At 46.1% G+C, this 26,146-nt stretch overlaps 1 protein-coding gene across 3 annotated transcripts in view; it reads left to right on the forward strand.

The window, feature by feature from the left end:
- The first annotated feature begins 2,264 nt into the window (after positions 1–2,264).
- SEMA6C (semaphorin 6C) overlaps positions 2,265–26,146 on the forward strand; it is a 94,733-nt gene continuing 70,851 nt past the window's right edge. For all 3 annotated transcript variants that reach the window (XM_033925006.1, XM_033925007.1, XM_033925009.1), the window contains exon 1: positions 2,265–2,412. The gene's annotated coding sequence lies outside the window, so the exon portion shown is untranslated. The remainder of the gene's footprint in view (positions 2,413–26,146) is intronic.

Genomic DNA, 26,146 nt, shown 5'->3' on the forward strand with positions numbered 1-26,146 from the left:
GAAGACTTTTTTTTGATAGGCTTAAGTAGATGGCATTGCAGTAGTCTAGTTTGGAGAGGATGATGGATTGGACAAGGACGGCGAAATGTTGTTGGCAAAATTAGGATACATGAAAACGAAATGGACACAGACGTACAGAAAAAGAGGGTGGAAGGGCAGAACTACATTTTTGATAGTAAAGAGAAAGACAAAAAAAAAGGGGTAAAAACATTAGGGATGGGGTCCATTTGATTTAAGAATTAGAAAGGAATCTTTAAAAAGGCATTTTAAAATAACAAGGTTTTTAGATTGGATTTAAATTGTTCTGATATAGTTTCCTCACACAGTTCTAGAGGCGTTCCAAAGCATAGGCACGTTAACCGAAAAGATGGCTGAACGAGTTGTACTAAGTTGTCTTAATGAAGGGATAGATAACAAATGTTGATTATTAGAGCGTATGGAATATCTGTTGATAAATGGCCGTATGGAATATCTGTTGATAAATTCAGGAAGATCTGTTGTAAGAGTTTTAAGTTTCAAGTTATTTGATATACCGCAAATACAACCACAGTTAGTCTAAGTGGTTTACAATAATAATATATTAAAACCAAAAATAAAAAGACATAACAAGGGAGGCAATAAACAAAAACAAAACTGCAACCAACATACAAACAAAAATGAGTACAAGGGGGATAAAGAAAGGGAAGGTTACAATAAAAACAAAAAAAAGTTGGGGAAGGGAAGGAGTGCAACAAATGGGAAGGGAAGTCACAGTGAAATTCTGCCCAAACAATGAACGACATAAGCCAAGAAGCAAGGGTGATCCATAGCATGAGTAAAGTAAGGAAAAGGGTCAAGAGCGGAAAGCCAAAGAAAAATAGTAGGACTTCAACTGCGCCTTAAAAGTCGCAAAAGATTTTTCGATTCGGTGGTAGTAGGGTAACGAATTCCAAAGGGTGGGAGCCATAACGGAGAAAGAGGAGTTCCTATGAAAATCGAGAAATAATTGTCGAAATGAAGGGACAATCAGTAACTGTTGCTGGGTGACTCGATGAGAGATCGGTAATTTTGGGTCATTATAACCCGGTGCTTCATTTGGAGAATCGCCCAGAATGCTCGTTTTAATATTAATGAGCCCATTTTTACTACCATTTTAACAGTAATGACCTCATTGTACTACATTTGCGTGGCAGAGTCGGAGGCTGCTAGGAAGCCCAGAAAAGACCGCAGTGATCCGTTCTGAGAATTGGGAGGTAAAATACGGGCACGCTAAACTGGCTAGAACTGGTTTAGCGCCCATCGTTAAAGGCACGGTGAGTTTTGAGAATCCAACCCTGAGTGGGAAATGGTAAGAAGGCGGGGGGGGGGCTGTGTCTGCCGCCTGCTGTTTGTTTAAATGGGGGGGGTTGCTTTTCTGTTGCAGCATGCTTATGAGGTGCCGCCGTGCTGTACCCCAGTGCTGGCTGCTGGGCTCAGGGATCAGATAATCTCTGCCTTGGGTGCAGCAGTGAGCCCAGATGTGCCCTCCCCTGCAGGTGTTTACCTTTCCATACTCCCCCCATTTTCTTCTTCAGCTCCTATCCAGATGTTTTATTCCTTGGGCCATTTTGCCTTCTTTCAGTGGAAGACTTGCTGAAAAACTCCACTCAGCCTGCCAGCTTCCAAAACTTATTTTTGAAAAGCAGGGCAGGAAAGAAGTGTGCTCCCCCCCCCCCCAAATCAGGTTTCCAGTCACTTTTCTCTTTTTGAAGACTAGAGGACACACAAAAGCCTCCAACCTGAACTAAAAAGGCTCCAGAACCCCTGCCCCTGCCCTGAGGGTTTTTTTTTTTTTTGGGGGGGAGGGAGGAGGTTGAAGCATATCCCTGGTTTGTGTCTGTGATTATTCCCTCCCCACCCTCAAATCCAACTCCAAGGCCAAGCTTCCCTGGCTGTCTCTCCCGTGTGTGTGGCTGTCTCCCCCTCTGTCTCTTTCTGAATGTGTGTGTGTGGTGTGTTGAGAGGGGGGGGGTCCCCTCCTCTGCAGGCAGTGGCTGTCTCCCCTCTCCATCCTTCTCTGGATGTGTGAGTATGTGGAGGGGTCTCCGTCTCCCCCCTCTCTCTTTCTCTGGATGTGTTGTGAAGGGGGAGGGGGGAAGAGAAGGCTGCGGCTCCGTTCCCTTCCCTGATGCGAGCAGTAGGGAAAGCGGCAGGGGAGGGCTGGAAATGAGGAGGAGGAGTGAGGCAGGCTGCCTTTGGTAGGGATTGGCGAGCTGGGCAGGGACAAGCCTTACGAGTCCCTGCTATGCCAGACTTTTGGTTTTTTCTGCCCCCTTCGGCTGGACGAGGAGCGACTCCTAAAGGATTAGTGCAATCTCTGTGCTCCGGGACCTGGCTATGTCCCCCCTCCTGGCTTCCTGCAGACGAGGACATCGCCCGGGCTAGGGCAGAGAGGTAAGAGGCTGCTGTACTGGGATTTAAAAGGGCTATAGGGAACTTGGTGAAAGGAGAAAGTAGGTGATTGTTGGACAAAAGAAAGAGATACAGTAAATAAACTGAAATAATTGGGGGAGAGGGGATCCCCCCCTCCAAGAAGTGGCTGAACTCGGGAGCAAAAGGACAAAAATAAAAGCGGGTTTGGGTGCCAGGGTCCCTGGATGCCACTCGGGGTCTGACAAACTTTTACTACATATTTTAATACGAATAATTGTGATCCAACTACGGGCTCCAAGATGGTAACATGAGACATCCCGGAGGCTGCCAGTGCAGCTGCTAAATGTATTACTTTGGGCTGATGGGGGGTGAGAGGGGGGTGTCACTGAGTGGATCCAGACACCTTTCCAAATACTGCTGTGGGGAGGAGAGAGGCTGCCAGACTGGCAGGGAGGGAGGAAAGAGAGAGGAGAGAGAGCTAGGGAGAGGGGGAAGGGCGAGACAGAGAGATCCAGGGGAGAAGGGGGGAGGGAAAAGAGAGAGAGAGAGAGATGGAGGAAAGGAAAGTCAGGGGAGAGAAAGAAGGGGAGGGCAGGGTGTAGAGAGAGGGAGGGAAGGTCCAGGGGAGAAAGGAAAGTCAGGGGAAAGAGAGAGGAGAGGAGGGGGCAGAGAAGAGAAAGAGAGGAAGGGGAGACAGAGAGGAGAAGCCACCGAAGAGATACAACCGGAGAAGAGTGAATTAGAACTGGAGGAAGGAGAAGATGAAGGAGAAAAAAACAGCAGGATGGGGGGGAACAGGGAGCAGGATGGGGGGAGCAGGGAGTCCTGAAAACACAGCCCCCCTCAGGAGGGCTTGGTAAACGAGAGCAGATGTCATTAACTGCTGCTGAGAGACCAGGAGCTGGGCTTTTAGCGCCGAGTGTGAATTGAACCCCCGTCGCAGCAGGCATAGCTACGGATGGAGGGGGGCGAGGAGTGTTTGTGTGTGACGGAGGTGACAGTGATGAGGAACAGGGAGTGACAGCTGCCTCCCCCCCTCCTCATTGAATGTGACAGCTCCTCAGAGGCACAAAGACAGAGTTTGTGTGTGCCTTTCTGTTTCATTGATCAGCTGGAGCCAAAACAGAAATCACATCTGCTTTATATTCATTCCGGCATCACTATGTCTTGCCTGAAGCCAACCTCCCCCCCCAGAAAAAAAAAAATCTTCTGCTTCCTATGCCCCTGTATTAAGGACAGGTTGAGGGCTGGCAACAAGCTTTCCTGTTCCCTAAGGGACCCTTTTACTAAGGTGCCTTAGATCAGGGGTGTCCAACCTGCGGCCCCGTGAAGTATTTTGTGCGGCCCCAGTTGAGGGCGATGCAGTGTTTTCCTCTGCTACCCCCAGGTGTTTACTGTCTTGCCGGCTCCCTCCTCTATCTTGCTGCAGCGTTTGTGGCCCCAGAAACATTTTTTTTTTGGCCAATGCGGCCCAGAGAAGCCAAAAGGTTGGACACCCCTTAGATGCTAAAGTGGCTTAAGACCTGCTGCTAAATAATGCTTTGTATTTTTAGGGTTAGCGCATGAATACGAGTCCTTACCACCTACAAAATAAGGAAGCCGCCATCATTTTTAAAGTGGCCATGAGCCAATGCCAACATTGGCGTATGACCGTCAATGGGAACCCCCCCCCCCCCCGAAAAACTGGGGTTCTACGGCTGTAGTAAAAATAGCTTTAGTGCCTGGGAATGACCTGCATAAGGGCTCGCTTAGGCCATATTTACCACATCTTAGTAAAAGAACCCCTTGGTGGCCACATTACCTGCTCATAATGGACTGGGAAAGGCTGAGAGGGGGAAGGTTCCAGCACTGGCTGCCTAAAGTGTGTCATTTGAGGTGTTTAGGGAGGGTGGTACAGCTATCAATCATCTCATAGCCTATAGAAAAATTATAGGGTCTCTTTTACCAATGCTGAGCACGGGATAAGTAATTAATGTTCCCAACCATGGCGCATTAATTCATCAACAAGAGCCAGAATGAATGAACTGGCATTGCCCTGGCATTAGCTTTCTAAGATGCTTAGCCCGGAGTGATGCTTTTTTTACTCTTTCATTGACTTTGGAGAGCTCTGGGAAAGGGAGGGTAACTCTTCTAGGCCCCTGTCAAATCTCTTCAATTGCTCTCCTTTTCTGGTCAGCCTTTATTAATTCCCTACAAGTGATGGAAGGTGATTGTTCCTTAGAAGAAATCAGTCTTTGAATCCATGCATACTTGGCTTAGTGAAACTATTTCAAAAGCATCTTCCTATCATTCTGTCTTTTTGACAAATTTCTTACCTTATCATTTTCCCTTGTACTTTTTTGCTGCTTGTACTTCACTGGTTGTCAGTTGTCTCTTTATTCTGAACTGCTTAGAACCTTTGCGGTATACAAAAATAAAGTTATCATTATTATTATTGAGTTTTCCCAGAATTGATTTGGGGTAGAGGGAAGACAATTTCTATTTTTTTTCCCACTGGAGTAAAACTTTGCTATCTACTCTATGGCTCCATGGCCTTTCCCTTCATGTAAGAGGCATATAGGCCTAGGGAATGCAAATATAAGCAGATCGGTTGTGTTCCAGCTCTTTGGCATAGGTTCTCTCCCCTGGAGTCTTGTCCTCACCGTGGCTTGCAGCCAAAAAGCAGGATGGGTTCCTCTGACACACCAAGAGAAGATTAGTAGCCCATGTATTGGAAGGGGACCCTGCAGGCTCACCAGGATCCATGGCACACTGATATATCAGTGTGATCCATGGCATACTGATATATCAGTATCTTTACACCAGTGTGTGCTGAGCCCAGGGCCATAGCCAACCAAGTAAGGACAGTGTAGCCACGCAGAGCACAAGAGAGTTGGGGGAGGGGGCAAAATTTTACCTCATCCATTGGCTCTCCTGCTTGGCCATAATACAGTGGGTAGAGTGGGAGCACCAGGGGGCATGTCGCACAGGGTGTGTTTCCGGCTTGGCCTGCTCTTAGCTGGGGCTTGTGATTTCCCAAAGAAAAGCAGGAAATACAACTCCATGCTGCAATGACAAACAACTTGGAGAGGGCCGACAGTGGCAGAGTGAGAGGGGGAAGGGCAGGGAATCTCTGTAGGGTTTTAGTGATTGCTCTGGAGCTCAGGGCCAGTAGTGGGATCTCCCTGACAGAGGGGGGAGGAGAGGGTGAGTGACTGATGGAAGGTGAGGTCTGCCTGCAGTCCTTTTACATTTCCACGTAGTGTACCAGACAAGGAGGGAGATGACTTCAGTAGTTGGAACCTAAGAACAGTACCGGGCAGAGCTTTGGATTCTTGCCCAGAAATAGCAAAGAAGAAGAAAAAAAAACCAACAAATTTTTAGATTGAATCAGTTTGGGCAGACTAGATGGACCATTCGGGTCTTTATCTGCCGTCATCTACTATGTTACTATGTAGGCCAGTGCTTGATTTCTGACAAGCCCCCCCCCCCCTTCCCCCAATACATTCTGGTACCTGAAGCTTCCATTTTGAATGATAGGAAAAGGAACCATGTATCTCATAGTGGCCCTTTTACTAAGCTGTGCCAGAGAATGTGGTGAAAGCGGTTAGCTTAGCAGGGTTTAAAAAAGGAGAAGTCCATAAGCCATTATTAAGATGGACTTGGGGAAATCCACTACTTATTTCTAGGATAAAGTCTATTTTACTCTTTGGGATCTTGTCAGGAACTTGTGACCTGGGTTGGCCACTGTTTGCTTGATGGACCTGTGGTCTGTCCCAGTATGGCAGCTCTTATGTTCTCATGAAACGGGCTTTTTGCATTCTTACTACTACAAGTAATCAGTTCTATAGCACTACTAGACATATGCTGTACTGTACATCAAAACACAGAAGAGCTTAACTAGTCAAAACTAGGGTTATCAGATTTCTGGGGAAACCCCGATATGTCCTCTTTTCAGAGGACTCTCTGGGCTCCTGGATGGACTTTCCAAAACCCAGCATTTGTCCGGGTTTTGGAAAGCCCCGATGAGCTCCGGCTGCATCTGGATGGCCTCTAAGCATGCGCGGATGACATCACACACATCCGTGCATGCTCCAGGCCCTCCAGATGCGGCTGGAGCTCGTCTGGAAGAAAAGAGGAGGCTTTGTGGAGGTGGGACGGGGGCATGTATGGTAACCCTAATTAAGACAGACAAACTGGACAAGAAGGTGCCTCAATCCACTTAAGCGGCCACTTCTAGCATGTCCACAAATTAAGGCATTTGTGTTATTTTTCAGGCTGTGGGATGATGTCAGCATTAGCAGGCAGCCTTTGAAAAATAATGGCCACGGGCCTGTGTAGGAGGCTCGAAAGGCTCCCGTGTTATTGGCGCCCTGACCTGTTAAGAGTGCAGTAACGTGAATGGGTTAGCTGTAGATCTCGTCCACACCCGTTCTTCACCTCAACGACATGTTCCATCCAACCAACAAATGGAAAAAATAAATACCTCACGCTTAGCTCGCAACAAAACTAATGCAGTAAGCTTTAGCGTGTCCCACGTTAGGCCATTTTGGGCGCATTAAATGCATGTTAGCAGTTAACACACTTTAGTACCTGCCTGAAGTCACCCTGTATCGCTTTGAATGTGTAACCACAAAAAAAAGCGGTTTACGAGTCCCATTCCCTTTTAGGACTGAACCCCGGGCAAGCTCTAGAGCGTAAACTTATGGCATGCAGCAGAGTGGAGGCAGGGATTTCTGTGGTAATGTGTCCTGATGGGGGAGTGGAAATCAGCAGAGACAGCTGAAAAGTGGTAGCTGAAGCCAGCATCATATGTTTCCAGTCCAAATGTATGTTTAGAAGGGCCTTGTGCTCACGGGCGGTGGAAGCAGGCCAAGTGACGCCATGGGGTTGATTCACTCACTTACCAAAGGCATGCGTGCTTCATTTCCTGCACACACAAGTTCTGCAGGCCAAGGCTGGATGTGACATGTTACAGCTGACTTCTGCCCCCCGCCCCTCCATACACACACTTTCCTCAACCAAAGCTTTGCTAGATGCAGCCTTGAATCCTTACACATGGTTCGAATTGGGTATGCAGTACTGGAGAAACCACAGGTTATCCCTCCTCACTCTTGGTCCTCCCAGATCCAAGATGAAAAGCTAAACACAAGACCGGCAATTAAGCTCAACTTTGACTGACAGCTGCTTTGTGGCCCTGCTGCTCTTAATGGTCCACTAAACAGGAGATTTCAGCTTCTCAGACCTGTGCTGGCTTTGCTGAACTTTCTTCAAGGGCAAAAGGCAAAGTGGAACTGGAGATGCATGTGGGGAAGAGGAACCCTAAATATAGCTATGTGATGCTGGGTTCTGTGTTAGGGGGTCACTGCCCAGGAAAAGGATCTAGGTTTCATTGTTGAGGATACGTTGAAACCCTCAGCTCAATGAGCAGCGGCTGCAAAGAAAGCAAATAGAATGTTAGGAATGATCAGGAAAGGAACGGAAAACAAAGATGAAAATGTTATAATGTCGTTGTATCGCTCTATGGTACGGCCGCACTTCAAGTACTAATGGCAGTTCTGGTCACCATATCTCAAAAAAGATATAGCGGAATTAGAAAAGGTACAGAGAGGGCGACAAAAATGATAAAAGAGATGGGATGACTTCCCTATGAGGAGAGGCTAAAGCGCTAGCTAGGGCTCTTCAACTTGGAGTAAAGATGGCTTAGGGGTGATATGATAGAGGTGTATAAAATAATGACTGGAGTGGAAAGGGTAGATGTGAATCGCTTGTTCACTCTTTCCAAAAATATTAGGACTAGGGGATGTGCGATGAAGCTACTAAATAGTAGATTTAAAACAAACCAGAGAAAATATTTCTTCACACAACATGTAATCAAACTTTGGAATTTGTTGCTAGAGAACGTGGTGAAATCAGTTAGCTAAGCAGGGTTTAAAAAAAGTTTGGATCATTTCCTAAAAGAGAAGTCCACAGGCCATTATTGAGATGGTTTGGGGAAATCCACTGCTCATTCCTAGGATAAGCAGCATAAAAAATAGAATTAAGAGAGAGGGGAAAGAATCTAGAAAAGTCAAATCATGAAAGAGGAAGTGGCTCAGTTCTGGGTCCTTAACTTCCAGGGAGTCTGCAGAGTCACCGAAGCTTCCATTGTCTGACAAAGGCGATCCTAATGTCTCTTGACACCCTTCATGGAAAGAACACAATCTGAGCTTCAGACTAGAGAGTTGCACGGGGACAGAAATCCCACCCATCCCCGCCAGATTCCTCTCCGTCCCCATCAGGATCCTCTCCGTCCCCACCCGTCCCCGCCAGGATCCTCTCCGTCCCCACCCATACCCGCAAGGAATTACCTCCATCCCCGCCCGTCCCCATAAAAAGCAGCAATTATTTCTGACAGGATCATCAATTCCACAGTTTCTTTTGCTGTTTTCCTTGTGGAATTTCTTTGGTGGAACCCTTTTTTAGTTTTCTGTTCAGGTAATTAACTTATAAACCCCCCTCTTTTACTAAGGCTGACGTGTCCATTATATTATATGGACGAACCCTGCTTCCAAAGCCTTCCATCCCCGTGGGAGTCCTGTGGGTTAAGGGGGGATTCCCGCGGGAACCCCGCGGGACCCGTGGGATTCCCGCGATCCCCGTTCCCGTGCACACCTCTACTTCAGACTCTGTGTTCTCCATGCAGTAGCCTAGCTAATAGTGTACAGAAAAGCAAAATTTCTTGCAAGCAGACAGGAGCAGGAACACAGATGAGAGCATTAGCAGCTGAAAGAACACTCACAGAGAAACAAATACAGTTTTAGCTCAATTGGCACCTGCTGCCCACAAGTGTTAAAAAAAAAATAAAACAATTACAGATAAAAGTCTGCAAATGTGACATTCCTGACAACAGATTTGCAAGGAAAAGTGCTGTTTATCTTCCATCGGATTAACGAGTAGCTTCCAGTGTCTTAATTCTTTATTGACATAAGATGGCTTAGGACAGAGCTTTCAGCCCCCCCCCCCTTGCTTTTAGTGCTACAGATCAGCTGCCCTGTGTGGCAGGGACAATTCCTGGAAGTGTGCATTCCTCTGACTGCCTGGGGTCCCAGTGTCCCAGAAGTTCCTGCACATTGATTAATTAACCCTTTGGGGTGCCTGGCATCTTTCATAGAATCAGGCATATGATGACATCCTAGGTCAGACCAGAGTTTTGTTGTGAACCCAGCATCCTGCCTCGAACAGTGGCTAGTGTAGATCACAAGTGGATAGCTCATTCCTTGTAGGGTTACCATATGGCCCCAGAAAGAGGAGGACGGATTGAGACATCTGGGTTTTACTTCCATTGAAAGCAGTGGAAGTAAAACCCAGATGTCTCAATCAATCCTGGTTTTTTTTTAATTTCTGGAGCCATATGGTAACCCTAATTTCTTGTGGCTCTCTCCTACACGTAAGCAGTGGCCATTAAGTCCTGTGCACTCAGCCACTTCTGGAACACATGGTCAACGGGAAGATCGTTACAAGAGCGATAGTGACACACGTGGGTATAGAGCTTCCTTTTGAGTGCTGACACACGCCAGGGGAATGGACTGTATAGACCAGAACTGGAGTTCCAGCAAGAGCTCTCCTGGCAGTCGGAGATAAGATTTGCCTGTCTCAATCTGTACAGCTCTGCTTCTCCCTCCCGCAACACCCTCCGGGGCTCTGTGAATCTTCTTTTAGTAACATCTGAGAGTTTTATGCCATGATCAGAGATTTCATTCTGATGCAGGCTGTGCTTGAAATAGTTCAGAATTGACAGATCTGGGTGGGTTGGGGGGGGGGGGGGAGGCAGGAGAGAAGGAGTCTCTGTATGCTTGCGTCCTCGTGCCAGCTCTGTGGGCACCAGTGGGTGCTGAATACCCCTTCATTTTATCCAAGGAGGGGTGATTTGTATTCTGTTTGGCCTCCCTCCCCAGTCATTCTGAAATGTTGGTGCTTAGGTCTTTATGAGGTCACTGCGCTTAAGGAGGTTGAGACAGGAGGTGTCTGAGCAGCTGGCAGGAACTCCACCACAGCAGACAGATCTGTCTGAGTTTGTGGGACCGAGTACTTCGGGGGCGAGAGGAGAAGTCCAGTATTATACAAATGAAAGCTGTTTTAGATCTGTGGTGAAGGAGAAATGAGAGAGTCAGGACTGTGGATAGGGCTAAGGGCTGGTTGGAGAAGGTAGCTGGACGCTGTCACTTGTAATCCACCTTTCTTGGCCACCGTATCGGGATGCCAAAAGGGAAGTCCGGTGCCACTGGGGAGATCAGAACTCACACCAGTACTGCTAAATATTTGGTTTATCAGCTCCATGTAGCGATGCGCATGCCTGTCTCAACCAAACACAGTGAGGCATGGGCGGTTGTCTGCTTATGCACGTGGGATGATAAAGACTGATTTGGGGTTAGTATGTAGAGCACCTGCTTAGCCACACACACTAACACCTCCATCTGTCACCTGCTGGGTGAACGGTTGACCTCATGAGTTGAATCAGTAGCCATTTCCATTTAAGTCATGTGGTCTTTACTCAACCAATCAGAAGTCCCTCAGCTGGGCTGACCCAATGGCCTGGTGGCAGTGCTGCATAATAGAGAATGACATGGGGACAAATTTGTCCCTGTCCCCGCAGGAAGTCAATTTCCCTGTCCTGCCCCCGCAAGTTTTGTCACTGTCACTGTCCCTGCCCCATTCCTGCAAGCTCTGCCTTAACTTCACAAGCCTCGAGCGCTTATGATTTTTAAATGTTTAAGGCTTATGCAGATGAGGAGCTTACAGGAATGGAAAAAGAGATCGCGGGGACAGGATAGGAAAATGAGGTCCCACGAGGATGGGAAAAAATTTGTCCCTGTGTCATTCTCTACTGCAGAACACCATAGGCTAACATCTTCTGTTCACTAGGTCAGCCAGAGCTGGGGGGAGGGGGGTGGGAGGAAGAAAGTCGCAGCCATTGTGCAGTAATACATAAGAGAAAAGAATAGCCATTCTGGGTCAGAGCAATGGTCCATCCAGCCCAATATCCTGTTTCCAACAGTGGCCAATCTGGGTCACAAGTACCTGGCAGAAACCCAAAGATTAGCAACATTCCATGCTACTGATCTCAGGGCAAGCAGGTCTCTCTCAATAGCAGGCTATGCTCCTCCAGGACCTTGTCCAAACCTCTTATAAACCCAGCTCACTAACCACCTTTACCACATTCTCCAACAATGGGTACCAGAACTTTATATGTTGAGTGAAAAAAATATGTATAGGTATTTCCATTAACTTTATTGCATGTTCCCTGGTCTTTGCAGTTTTTGAAAGAATTTTTAAAAAAAATCAATTCATTTGTATCTGTTCTACACCACTCGGGGTTTTAAAGACCTCAGTCATATTGTCCCTTTTCCAAGCTGAAGAGCCCTAATCTCTTTAGTTTTTCCTCATATGAGAGGAGGTCCATCCCTTTTATCATTTTGGCCGCTCTTCTTTGAACCTTTTCAAATTCTGCTATATCTTTTTTGAATGCAATACTCAAGGTGAGGTTACTGCCACGGCCAGTGATAAAAAAAAAGGGGGGCCTTAAGAAGGCTGGTTTGTGTAGGACAGAAGTATGTTCCACAGGCAGCATCATTTTCTGAAAACCAAACTTTATTTCACAAACCAGCCAGCTGTGCCACTGAGACCATGGCACACACCACAGAACGACTCTTCATTTTACAGAAATGTATATATATCTTATCTTTTCTTGTGCATGCGTGAGTGCGACGATCCCTCGGGATGTCCACTATAAAGTGAAAAGAATAATATTTTCCCACGGAGTCGCCGTCTGAGGCTTAAGGTCATAAAAAGCTAGTGTACGACATGCTAGAGGTTGTGTCTGTCAGCGCGGCACATTGGAGCAAACATATGCCTGGGCTCCAGAGGGATTTTTCAGCTCCAGGTTTCCAAGAAAAGAGAGTCGAGGTTGGGAAAAGTCTGTCTTCAATGCTCTTTCTCAGTTTTATCGGCCTTCCTTTTTCTGTGTTGTCACAGTACCCTAGGCGTTGAAAGCCAGTGCTCTGTATGATTTTACTGTGCATCAAAGAGACCCAGGCTTTGCTTTTTTTTCCTCTGGATGAAAGGTGTGAAGTGAACATGGTACAGATGGGGTGACATAGCAGGCAGGAAGATAAATTCTACAGTGAGGAAGTTGCACTTCACTGTTACTGATAGTTTGGTGAAATACGGGCCTTTCTTTGAATCTGTAATTAAGGGTAGAACAGATGGTAGAGGATTAATTTAAAGTAACACAGTCATTAAAATACAAAACTTACCCATTCCTGTTGACTTCTTACAAGTAGCAGTGTTGTCTGCTATACTGCTTCTTCCATGAAGGATTAGTGCTGCTACAGGCAGTGGGACTTACCTGTCTATATCATGTGGGGAGGAAGGAGTCTGGTGATAGAGCCTGTGCCTCAATAATATGAAAGAACCTATGACAGAATCTCTCTGGGGTGATAGGTACAGTGAATCTTGCCTGGAGGCAGAAGGTATGAACTAGAAGAACTCATGAGGTCCCTGGAGTTCCTTCCAGCTCTAGCTCTATATGAGTCTATATGGACTTCTTGAGGTTCATTCCGGTCCCAAGTTTCTGTGACTCTAAATGGTCCTCTCGTGGTCTGTCTCTGACCCTACATGGACCTCTTGAGGTTTATTCCAGCCCTAGCTTTCTATGACTCTAAATGGTCCTACATGGATCTCTTGAGGTTCATTCTGGTCCCAAGTTTCTGTGATTCTAAATCAGGGGTCCCCAAAGTCCCTCTTTGAGGGCCGAATCCAGTCGGGTTTTCAGGATTTCCACAATGAATATGCATTGAAAGCAGTGCATGCACATAGATCTCATGCATATTCATTGGGGAAATCCTGAAAACCCGAATGGATTCGGCCCTCAAGGAGGGACTTTGGGGACCCCTGCTCTAAATGGTCCTCTCATGATCTGTCTCTGATCCTACATGGACCTCATCAGGTTCATTTCAGCATTAGCTTTCTGTGACTCTAGAAGAGCCTCCTGAAGTTGACTAGTTTCTGCTCTGCATACTGCGTGGAGATGCTTAAATGGAGATTAGTCACACCGCTTTTTATACAGCCTGAAAATCCAGGAGACTGCTTGCAACATTAGAGAATTAAATCCATAAATCAGCTTCCTAAAAGTGTTGTCATGAGAAGACTAATTATTAGAAAGGTAGCTCTGTTCTGTAAGGCCTGGAGTGTAGCATTCTAGAGAACTCTACTGGAGGATTTTATTGTACAGAAGGTGACCAGGCCAGGTCTGTAACATCTGTCTAGATCTGGGATTCACAGGTTCATATCCTAACATAGCCAACTCAACATTTCCTACTTTGCGCTTGCATTTAAAATATGAAGCAATTGAACAGGTCAGAATAACAATGAGGTCTCTAAAGGTTTTATGTAAATGCAAAGATATTCTTCTGTGCTACAGCGCTGTTCTTTCATCTGCAGTTCTGTTGCTGAAAGGTTCCAGGTTTGAGGCCCATAAGGAGCTAGGAACTATTAGAAATGATCAGCTCTGAGTTGTTTGGCTGTGAGTAGCAGATGTGAAACGTTATAGCAAGGAATGTTGATGCCTTGGGAGCTTAGAGGAAACAAAAATGAGAATGCTAGAAAGATCAATTCCCTTAACCTTCATCATCCTCTTTGAGATCCTAAGATGAACTGGGACTTTTGCGCGTGTCCCAGTAGACAGTCAGGCATTCTTCTCTTGACTGGTGGGGCCTATGTTCAACAGGGAACCAGTAGAAAAGCTTCAGCTGTTCAATAGATGTATCACTAGAGCAACCACAAGTTACTAATTCATGTTAACCCTTTCAAACCTGGGCCAAACACAAGAGTCAAATGAGCTATGAAATAAACCCAATCTACCCCTCTTCAGTAATAACTCTTGAAATGTACAGGGGCCTCAACGCATGCTTGAAAAGTCTGAGCTTGGATAGGTTAAATCATTTACTCAATATTATAGAATGAGATGGTGGAAGATCTAAAGAGGTGGGGGGGGGGGGGGGTGGTCTCTGTTACATTTGAGCAAAATGTCATTGTTCCAAAGGAACTTTTATCAACTATGGGGACTCATTCGTTTAATTGATGCCTCCGGAATGACAGTAAACCTGACCAGAGATAATTCTAGCAAGACACAAGCCTAAGGACTGAGATGATAACAGTCGCAACTGTGAGCTTGAGTGTAAGGAGAATGCTGGGAGCAAAACTGGGAAAATAACCTGTTATTTCTCTAAAGATAATGCCTTCCCTGAAGACTAAATAACAGTTTGCTGTCAGCTCTTTATCAGCTCCGATGCTCTGAGAACATAGAGAAAGTGCTGTCCAACCTCGACAAGAGGCCACACTTGCGATTATCTCAAACATGAAAAATTCATGAAGGCCAAGAATAGATTTCAAGGAAGTAAAGAAACAGCAGGTTCCCCCGTCCTCCACTGCCTCCTTCTGGCTTACAGGTAGGATGCCGTTAGCCCATCAGGTGAAGATTGGGCTAGATGAACGCTTTAGTCTTCTTTCAATGAAACCCAACTGTGTTCGCTTAGATATTAACGTTCACAACCTGACATTCAGCTAGCCAAAAAAGTTACCTGCTGACTTACCTCTTCCCATTTCCCTAATTCCTACCTGCCTAACTTGAGCGAGAATGAGGTAGGGCCACGGAGGGGAGTGGATATACATTAGCAAGGATTGTCACTTTGGATCTATCTGTCCATCCCTCTTCCCAGGAGTTTAAAGAATGGCAGCAGGGAGATGGATGGAGGGTTTTTGGAGTTGGGTTTCTTAAGCCACCCTTCACATTTCAAGTATTGGTAGCACTGAGAGGAAGACCAAGTCAATGTTGCCACTGAATGAAGATTTCTCCCATTTTTGGGATAAGAGTCAGGGATTTCTCTTTCCCACTTAGTGTTTTGAGGAAAGGAGGATGGAGAGAGTCAGCCCTGGAGCACTTCTCACCCTTGCTATATGAACAGGCAACAGGATGGGGGAAGAAGCTCATGATTATGGATTTTGCTGTCTGTAGGACAGTGTCCTTCATTATTTACATTACATGAAGTCTGTTATGCTAACTACTGACTTTGCTTCTGCTTTTCTATCAGCTGCTGATAGCGATGCTGGGCCTCTGCTGGCCTTCAGTGAGGACCTCCTCTTGAACTCATTTTAGGACTGTGTTCCATGGTCCCCCCCCCTCCCCCTTTCTCAGCAGATTAAACAAAACCCCTCTTGTGTATAGCGCAACAGACCTTGAACTGAACTGTGATTAGATTAAAGAGTACACCAAAGGAAGAAAGAGAGCTTTAACTCTGAAATCCTCTTAATGTCTTCCTGCGAATCCATGTAATGTGTCTAGACAAGCAGCTGACTGTGGGACGGATGGCCGGGGTCTGGGAGAATTGCCGTGCCAAATAATGACAACTTGTTTTGCCATTAGCCTAGATAGTGCTGTGGAACCTAGAATTCTGGGGATTGGGAAGACTCCTTGAGATACCCGCTCCTGGGAGGTATGGCGGAGCGGCTGGCAATTTTGGTACCCGGACGCTGTGTTTGGGGCAGCATGGGGGTTGACAGATGAAGGAGGTAAAGATGGAGGGAATGTGCTAGTCCAGCAGGTGAAATCTTTCATAAGGTCTTTCACGTTGTTACTCTCCTGACCAGGTCTTCACCAGAACCTTTATTGCTAGGACAACCAACATGATCCATGCCATGTTTCAGGGAAAACCAGAATAGGAGAGGCGGGTCACTGTGAGATGTTTCTCTGTAACCGTTTCCCAAAGAGAATAGAGATTGTGCTTGCAGGGAGGGGGGGTATTGGTGTCTGTGGGGTCCAGTGCACCCTCAAAAAATAGGGACACACAAGATGTCTAAAGGTGCAAATTTTGGAGACTATGAGGTCCACACTTACCAAATGTGTTTATTAGCTGGATCCAGGGATCATCTCTAGCCAATAAACTACTCTGGTGAAATATGTCACTGCCATGCAAAAGTGGCATTGTGAGACTCAAAGGTGAAGGGGCGGAATATGTAGAGGCTGATAAAGAAAAGGCCAAATTGCATACAATTCTGAAGGCCGCACACTCAAAAAGATATAAAAAGGTTGGAGTCGGTCCATAGAAAGGCTACTAAAATGATATGTGGTCTTCATCATAAGGCGTATGGGGACAAACTTAAAGATCTCAATCTGATATGATAGAAACGTTTAAATACCTCCATAATGTTAATGTGCATGAGTCGAGTCTCTTTCATTTGAAAGGAAACTCTGCAACGAGAGGGCATAGGATGAAGTTAAGAGGCAATAGGCTCTGGAGTAATCTAAGGAAATACTTTTTTACAGAAAGGGTGGTAGATGCATGGAACAGTCTCCCAGAAGAGGTGGTGGAGACAGAGACTGTGTCTGAATTCAAAAGGGCCTGGGATAGGCACGTGGGATCTCTTGGAGAGAGAAAGAGATAATGGTTACTGCGGATGGGCAAACTGGATGGGCCATTTGGCCTTTATCTGCCGTCATGTTTCTATTAATTTATGAACAAAAGGCTTCTAGATAGTAAAGTCTTTATAGAAGGGTATATCATATACAGTACTCTCCAGGGCTGTTGTAGTTCAAACCTCCCCTGTACACCTCCTATTTCAATGTGGTTTTATCTGAAACTTTCCCAGACCCTCAGCGGTGCCACCATGGGTTCAATAAACTATCATGACCCATGGATTTATGCCCCTAATCGTCATCGGGTACCTGGTGTGAAAATCTAATATTTTGTCAATGTTTATAAATTTTCAATTTTTCAATGAATAAGTTAAATAGTTTAAACGCTTTAAATAGCAAATGCTGTACACTTAGCTTAGCTTGGGTGGTTAGCCTAGAGGGACAGAATCGCCAACATGTTTCACCCCGTTAAGGTTTCCTCAGGGCAATATCCCTCATAACTATACACCCGTAATATGATCCAAGATCAAAGATCATATTACGGGTGGCCGCGTCGTGTTGAGAGTATAGTTATGAGGGATATTGCCCTGAGGAAACCTTAACGGGGTGAAACATGTTGGCGATTCTGTCCCTCTAGGCTAACCACCCAAGCTAAGCTAAGTGTACAGCATTTGCTATTTAAAGCGTTTAAACTATTTAACTTATTCATTGAAAAATTGAAAATTTATAAACATTGACAAAATATTAGATTTTCACACCAGGTACCCGATGACGATTAGGGGCATAAATCCATGGGTCATGATAGTTTATTGAACCCATGGTGGCACCGCTGAGGGTCTGGGAAAGTTTCAGGTAAAACCACATTGAAATAGGAGGTGTACAGGGGAGGTTTGAACTACAACAGCCCTGGAGAGTACTGTCATGTTTCTATAACCATAAAGTTCTATGACATCACAATGCAGGTGTAAAGAGCCTTAGCCTATAGGAAGAGGAGATGCAAATGTTAAGAGCCTTAGCCAATATGGAGAGAAAGAGATAATGGTTACTGCGGATGGGCAGACTGGATGGGCCATTTGGCCTTTATCTGCCATCATGTTTCTATATTTCTGTTTCATGTATGTTTAGAACTACATACACACATATACATACACACTCTTTTTCATGACACAATAGTAGAAGGCAGTGACATGTGCAATGCAAAATACAAACATCTCAAACACACATACACGAGTTTCTTTCTTCTAAGAGATGCAGGGGTGGGGGAGGAGGAGACGTGGTTCAAACATAGTGCACTATACCCCTGGTCTCTTCCCAGGCTTCTTTTGTGGTTCTGTTGTTTAATTTTCTTTAAATCAAATCATAAAAGATAAACAATAATTTATCCTGGGGCCGGATGCTTATGGGAAAGCAGGAAAGTTGTTCTGGGATTGTGGGTAAAGGAGAGAAAAAACAAAGGGAGGAAGAGGGGACAGAGGAGAACAAAAAACAAAAGAAAGGTGGAGGGAAGAAAAAGGGCAAAGGAGGAGAGATAGAATGGTGCACAAGGGTGAGAGAAGAAAGGGGGAGATGGAATGGGGTAGGAGGGAGAGAGGAGAAAGGAAAAAGGGCAGAGGAGGAGAGATAGAATGGTTTACAAGGGTCAGAGAAGAAAGGGGGAGGGGAGAAAAAGGAGGGGGTAGGAGGGAGAGAGGAAAACGGAGAAAGGAAAAAGGGCAAAGGAGGAGAGATAGAATGGTGTACGAGGGTGAGAGAAGAAAGGGGGAGGAAGGAGAAAAAAGAGGAAAAAGGGCAGAGGAGGAGAGGTAGGATGGTGTACAAGGGGGAGAAAAGAAAAAGGAGGAGAGGTGGAATGGCGTATGAGAGGGAGAAGTAAGAGGGAGAAAATATTTGAGAGTGTTCACCCAGTCATGGGCATATCAGATCAAATTGGTTTAATTGAAAATTATAAGAGTTTTAAGAAATCTTTGAAAACATTTGTATAGGGAATATGTTTTGAACATGTACGGTAGTAATTTGTTCTGTCATTTTAATTTTTAATTCTTTGATATTGTTCTTATTTCTCTTATGTAAACCATTATGAACTTCTTGGGTTTTAATGATTTACAAATGCAATTTGTATTGTATGAGGAAGGAAGAGAACAGAAGAAAAAGAAAAAAGGATTGAAGGACAGATAATGGGAAAACAGAGAGCAACTGCATTTACTGTACATGTGTGTGGGTAGAGAATGACACAGAGACTCATTTTTCCCCGTCCCCGCAGGAACTCATTTTCCCATCCCAGTGAGTTCTTTTCCTGTCCCTGCCCCATTCCTTCAAGCTCTATCCTCATCTGCACAAAGCCTCAAATCATACGTGTTCAAGGCTTGTGTGGTTAAGGCACAAGGACAAGGACAGAACTCACAGGGACGGGGAAATTGAGTTCCTGCGGGGACGGGAACAAATTTGTCCTTGTGTCATTCTCTATTTGTGTGTGTGTGTGTCCATGTGGCCTCTCCCTCCCCTTTCAGCCATGCCCGGGGAGTGGATTACACGTAATGGCTCAGACTGGCAGATTCGATGGTATAACTGTATGTACCATGTAAGCTGTGCCCATAAATCAGAACTGCAATATTGTAATTTTTGTCCTCTGGGACAGGCTACAGTACGGTTATATATTTTAACATCCAGCCAACGGTAGTATGACGAGGCTGACTGTAATTGCTTTTCGTATCTGCCACCTCTATCGATGATTTAGATGGGGGCTGTCCTGGAATCATTCACTAAACCCATCGGAAAGCTATGGATCCATAAATACAGAATTAGTTGCGGTGGGGGGGAAGGAAGAAGCTGACCCATCTCATCTAGACTCTACAGGGTCCAGTGTCCCTTACCGCGCTGAGGGAAAGGGCAGTTAAAAGCTGTCCTTGGAACTCTGCAGTCAGGGTTTTAGGATAGCCACAATTAATATGCATGAGATACATTTGCATAGAGGTAGGGTTACCAAATGACCGGTCCTTTTGAGGACCTGTCCGGGGGTCCGGATGGCTTTTCAAAACCCGGCACTTTGTCTGGGTTTTGAAAAGCCTCCTCAAATTACATCGCTCAGGGAGGAAATCCGCACATGCACAGACTTCCTCCCTGCCTGACGCAATTTGCGGACAAGAGCAGGCAGCGGGGGCGTGGCTAGGGTGGGACTGGGGGAAGGATTAAGGCGGAACTGGACGGGCCTGGGATCTAGGGGTCTGGATTTTCCGACTGGAAAATCTGGCAACCCTACACAGAGGCCTGTGGGGGCTGTGGAGACAAGTGAAGAGACTCGTTGCGTAAGTCATTAGGGGTGAAAAGCCGGACCACATGCAAAAAACACAGGCATCTGCTGGTAGCATCAGCCCTGGGACCCAAGGCAGATATGGGAAGGAAGGGCTCCTTTAGCAAAAAGCCTTCAACAGCGAATAACAGGTAACCCCACGGATAGGAAAAGGCATGGGACAGTCATTTGAGGAGAAGAAGCAGGGATCAGGGCTGATTTTGATAGAAGGATGTCGCTCCCTGTCCATGGCAAGTGCATCTCATTGAAATCCCCAGTTTTTCGGTTATTAATTGGAACCCCTGATGCAGGCCATTTGCTGAAACATTCCAGTCACTGATTGATTTTCTCCGTCATTTGAGCTAGTTCTCAGTTCTTAAAGTGACGCTCTGTGTAAGCTCTCTTTTTGCTCATCTGTTTGATTTGTCTGTTTTCCGGAAGATTTTACTTTTCCTCTGCTATGGGCTCTGACCGTGAACGTCAGGGAGAGAGCTTAGGAGCCGTGATTCCTGTCGGATTCCATCTATTTGGGGGTTCTTGTTGCCGTCTCTGCTTCTTGGCCATTGTGCTGAAGCCGATGCGAATGTGTTCTCAAGGGTTATGATTCTCAAGCTCCCTTTTATTATTGTATCCCATAACATTCTTCTTACGAATGGAAAAAGAAAGGATTACCATCAATTCCCAGATTCGATAAATGACGTGCAAATTTCCACATGCAAAACTGCATGCGCCATTCGGAGATGCGCATGCAACTGGCCAGAATTTGGATTTGGGCGTGCATCTCGCTAGCCCCTATTTTACAAAGATCTCCAAAAGGGGCCGGACCGTGGAAGGGAGATGGGCAGGTCAGGGCTCGTCCCTAAAGATGTGCGTATATTAACTAGCTAAGGGGTCCTTTTACTAAGGCGTGCTAGCCATTTTATAGTCTGTGGACACGTTTGCATTTAGCACGCGTTAAAACGGCTAGCGCGCCTTTGTAAAAGGACCCCTAACTTACACGCCAGGATTTACACCAGGTTTCGGTTGCTGCAAATCCTCTCGCCCAAAGGTGGGCTCGGAAATCAACTCGAAGCGCTAGTCTATAGAGAGCGTGCAGCTCCGAGATCTGTTTCTTGAATGCACTCCATGTGAAGTCTTTTGGACACGATGTACTGAATCCAGTCCAAGGCATAGTTAAGCATTTGTTCTTGGTCTGGCAAGTTTAACAGAGCAACTGCTTTGTCTCTACGTCGGCATTGTGTTACGGTGCAGTTTCCTTCCTTCTCTCTGCGTTTCTTTACGACACCCTCTCCAGACCAGAGAACTGAGGAAGGGGGTGTGCTTTGGGGGAACAAGGTCCCCTACCCCACCCGCATATCATCACCGTCACCAGAGGCCAGGCTTCGTGATGGATGACTCTCTCGAAGCTTGTCTGGAAAACACATGTACTGTATTTAGTGACTGCTCCAAACCCCCCCCCTCCCCCAGGGGAAATCATGAGGGGCTCCTCAGGACCACAGAATAAAACAGAGCCACGGCTCGACTGGGATCCCTACCAAAGTGAAGGAGCATTTTCTGTCTCCCTGGGGGCTACGGGGGGAGGGGGAGCCATGGGCAAGCCCTGGCACTCCTGGCTTTGCACCGAAAGGACACCAGCACAGGTGCATCGCTGAGAAAAACAGGACCAGTTCTGCCAGTCTCCAGTTTTATTAATCACCTTATTTGAAGTTCCTGAGCTCTGTGAAGGGGGGGGGGGGGAAGGCAGGGGGAGGGTTTCCTGTTTTAGTTTAGCTGGAGCCTCGACAGCTTCTCCCACCTCCCGTGTTTCCCAAGAACCAGCATGAAAAATAGCACGGCTAAGCGCTGTGTTGGGTCTTATTCCCAGGACTACAGGGTACGAGGGGGCAGGTACGAGGGGGCATTCGGAGAAACTGAAGGGAGATAGGTTCAAAACAAATGCAAGGAAGTTTTTTTTCACCCAAAGGGTCGTGGACACCTGGAATGCGCTACCGGAGGAAGTGATCAGGCAGAGTACGGTACAGGGATTCAAACAGGGATTGGATGGATTCCTGAGGGATAAAGGGATCGTGGGATACTGAGAGAGGTGCTGGGATGTAACACAGGTATAGAAAGCTAACCAGGTAATAAGTATAGAAACCCAACCAGGTCGTGCATGTGCAAGACCGGAGGGTTAGGACTTCGATGGGAAGATAGGACTCAATGGGAAACCAAGGTGGCAAGGGAGCCCCTTCTAGTGATTCAGACAGGTCGTGACCTGTTTGGGCTGCCGCGGGAGCGGACTGCTGGGCAGGATGGACCTATGGTCTGACCCGGCGGAGGCACTGCTAGACTCCTTTCCGCACTGTGGCATTCTGTTGGCTCTTAGAGAAATCCAAGTTTTTTGCTGTTATGAGCACTGTCAAGACTTTTAAGATCCCCCTTCAGTCATATCTGAAAAGAGGACATCATCCCTTTGGAAAAATTCTCATGCCAGACATAAGACATCTCATAACCTAGAAAAAAATTCAGCTTGGCCCCAAATTGCTCTGTGTTTCTATACTTACTTTTTTTTAAAACTAGTACTTCAAGATATGGACAGAAGGACATAAGACTGTCAGCCTGGAATAGACCAAAGATCCATCGATCTCCCGCAGTGGCCAATCCAGGTCATGGGACACCAGGAAGGTGTTGCCTTTCTTAGTGCTCATACGCCAAGTTAAATGGGGAGCGTTCCAGAGTTTACATGGCTAATAATGGTTTATGGATTTTTCCTTCAGGAACTTGTCTAAACCCTTTTGAAACCCAGCTACGCTAGATGCTTCTGCCAGCAATTCCACAACTGATTTGTACATTAAGTGAGAAAATACTTTTGCCGATTTGTTTTCCATCTGCTACCTATTAGTTTCACAGTGCGTTCCCTAGTCCTAGCTCTGTTTGAAAGGGTAAAACAGCTGTTCTCTTTCTATGCGTGGAACAGTCTCCCAGCAGAGGTGGTGGAGACAGAGACTGTGTCTGATTTCAAGAAAGTCACATGGGATCTCTTAGAGAAAGGACGAGATAATGGTTACTGCGAATGGGCCATTTGGCCTTTATCTGTGGCGGTATAGAAAAATAAAGTTATTATTATTATCATGTTTCTATGTTTCTATAATACACTGATATCACAGCTCTTGTTAAGAATTCAATATAAATTATAAGTAAAGTGCTCAGACCCTTCAACCAAACAGTGTTTAGTGATAACACCAAACTATGGCTGCCACTGGGACCATCATCGCCTTTACTGTCCCGGCCTTCCTGATAATAACCGTCTGGTATCTGTATATATGTTGAAATTGTTAAACATCTATGAAACTAGGAAAACAAAACCAGACTTATCTTGGATTGTAGCTGGGAAGGCTGAATGGAATGTCATTAGGCGACCATAGACTGACCTTTGTACTGATACTGGTGCTCAAATAAAATGCAGCTCTATGACATCACAATGCAGGTGTAAAGGGCCTTAGCCTATAGGAAGAGGAGATGAAAATGTTAAGTGCCTTAGCCAATAGGGAGAGGAGAAGATAGTGGATGCTGTGGATGGGCCATTTGGCCTTTATCTGCCTTCATGTTTCTATAACCTTAAAGCTCTATGACATCACAATGCAGGTGTAAAGAGCCTTAGCCTATAGGAAGAGGAGATGCAAATGTTAAGAGCCTTAGCCAATAGGGAGAGGAGGAGATAGTGGATGCTGCGGATGGGCCATTTGGCCTTTATCTGCCTTCATGTTTCTATAACCTTAAAGCTCTATGACCTCACAATGCAGGTGTAAAGAGCCTTAGCCTATAGGAAGAGGAGATGCAAATGTTAAGAGCCTTAGCCAATAGGGAGAGGAGGAGATAGTGGATGCTGTGGATGGGCCATTTGGCCTTTTTCTGCCATCATGTTTCTATAACCATAAAGCTCTATGACCTCACAATGCAGGTGTAAAGAGCCTTAGCCTATAGGAAGAGGAGATGCAAATGTTAAGAGCCTTAGCCAATAGGGAGAGGAGGAGATAGTGGATGCTGCGGATGGACAGACTGGATGGGTCATGTGGCCTTTATCTTCCAACACGTGTCTATGTATTTCCATCTTATCATATCTCCCTTCAGTTGAGAAGCCCTTTGCTCCATGTTTCCCTTTATCACTGTGCTCATCCTCCTCTCAACCATTTCTACTTCTGCTATATCGTTTTTGAGATGCATGAGATAGTCAAGATATGCTCGCAGCATGAAGCGACGCAGAGATATTAGGTGTGATATTCTGCTTTGTTCTCCGTCCTGTCCCCGCAAGTTCTGTCCCTATCCCTATCCCTGTTCCATTCCTGAAAGCGCTGCCTTAACCGCACAATCCTCGAGCACTTATGATTTTAAGGTGTTTGAGGTATGTGCAGTTGAGGACGGAGCTTGCTGGAATGAGACAGGGACAGGGACTCCTAACTCCTAACTCTTCTCGGGTTCTGCTTCCCCAACCCTATATGTCGTGTCTGTCTGTCCAAGTTCGATTGTAAGGTCTTTTGAGTAGGGAACGTCTATTTAATGTCAAAATGTACAGCGCAGGATTAATTCGTCGAGGGCCCCTAGGCACACAAGTACACTGGGCCTACTGCCCCGCCCCACCCCACCATGCGCCCAGGCGGAAACAGGAAGCTGCGTCAGAGGGAAGCTTTGGGCAAGCAGCAATGCTTGCACAATTACAGTTCTCGTTGCCTTTCTTACCCGTGTTGCTTGCTTGTCTTACTTTCCGTCGATGGGGGGGGGGGCCACATTGCCGATCAATGCTGGAGGGGCCCATCGCCTTTTGGAAAAAACAATGTTGATGCCTTCCTTCATCGGGCCCCCCCTGATCTTTTCGGGCCCTAGGCACGCGCCTACTTGGCCTATTGGTTAATCCTGCCCTGGCTGCGTATGCCCTTCACCGCTATAGAAGTGATAAATAGTTGTAATAGTAGCAGTAATAGGCAGAGCTCGTGGGGATGGGACGGGAACAGAGAGATCCTGCGGAGATGGGAAAAATTTGTCCCCGTGTCATATACCTACATAGTTTAAAGAACTTTAAATAAATAACTCTCAAATTTACCCCCCTTTTTGCAAAAGCTTAGCATGGTTTTTAGCGCCGGCCATGCCAGTAACAGCTCCTACGCTTATAGGAATTCTATGAGCATTGGAACCGTTACCGCCACGGCCGGCACTAAAAACCACGCTACGCTTTTGTAAAAGGGAGGGGGCAGTTAATTTTTTGTTGGTTTTGCAATTTTATAATTTCAATTTATAATGTGCCATGAAAAACATTTGCTCCATTTAGTGTGCCGGAGCTAAAAAAAAGTTTGAGACAGGCTGTGCTCTCTGCTCAACATTCAAAGTGATTTCTTAATTTTACTATTTATACCCCGCTTTTAGCCTAAGCAGTTTATATTCATGTACTCAAGTATTTTTCCCTATCTGTCTCGATAGGCGTACAATCTGACTAATATACCTGGGGCGGTGGAGTGTTAAGTGACTTGCCCAGAGTCACTAGAAACAGCGCTGGGTTTGACGCTGTGACCTCAGAGTCCTGGGCTGAAGCCCTAACCCCTAGGCCACTCATTCAACTCCATTCCTGCCTGCTTAAATTGTTTGGAGCGGCCCAACCTTTTTATTGTCAGCGGCACTAAATTGTGCAGTGAAGAGAAATATCATGTCTGACTGCACAAGTAGAAAGTGGGCAAAGCAGGGGTGGTATATTGGGGAGGAGCCAGTGGTTATGTAGGTGTCAACAATATTGCAAATGCAAACATGATACCCTAGCTAAGCAGGGCTCTTTACCCTGGAGAAACGGAGACTTAGAGGGGACATGATAGAGACTTATAAAATCATGAAAGGCATAGAGAAGGTGGAGAAGAACAGATTCTTCAGGCTAACCGGGCCGACAAAAACAAGAGGGCATTCAGAAAAATTGAAAGGAGACAGATTCAAAACGAACGCTAGGAAGTTCTTCTTCACTCATAGGGTAGTGGACACCTGGAATGCGCTCCCAGAGGAGGTGATAGGGCAGAGTCCAA

This window comes from Geotrypetes seraphini, chromosome 16, assembly GCF_902459505.1.
Source record: "Geotrypetes seraphini chromosome 16, aGeoSer1.1, whole genome shotgun sequence".
Lineage (NCBI taxonomy): Eukaryota > Metazoa > Chordata > Amphibia > Gymnophiona > Dermophiidae > Geotrypetes > Geotrypetes seraphini.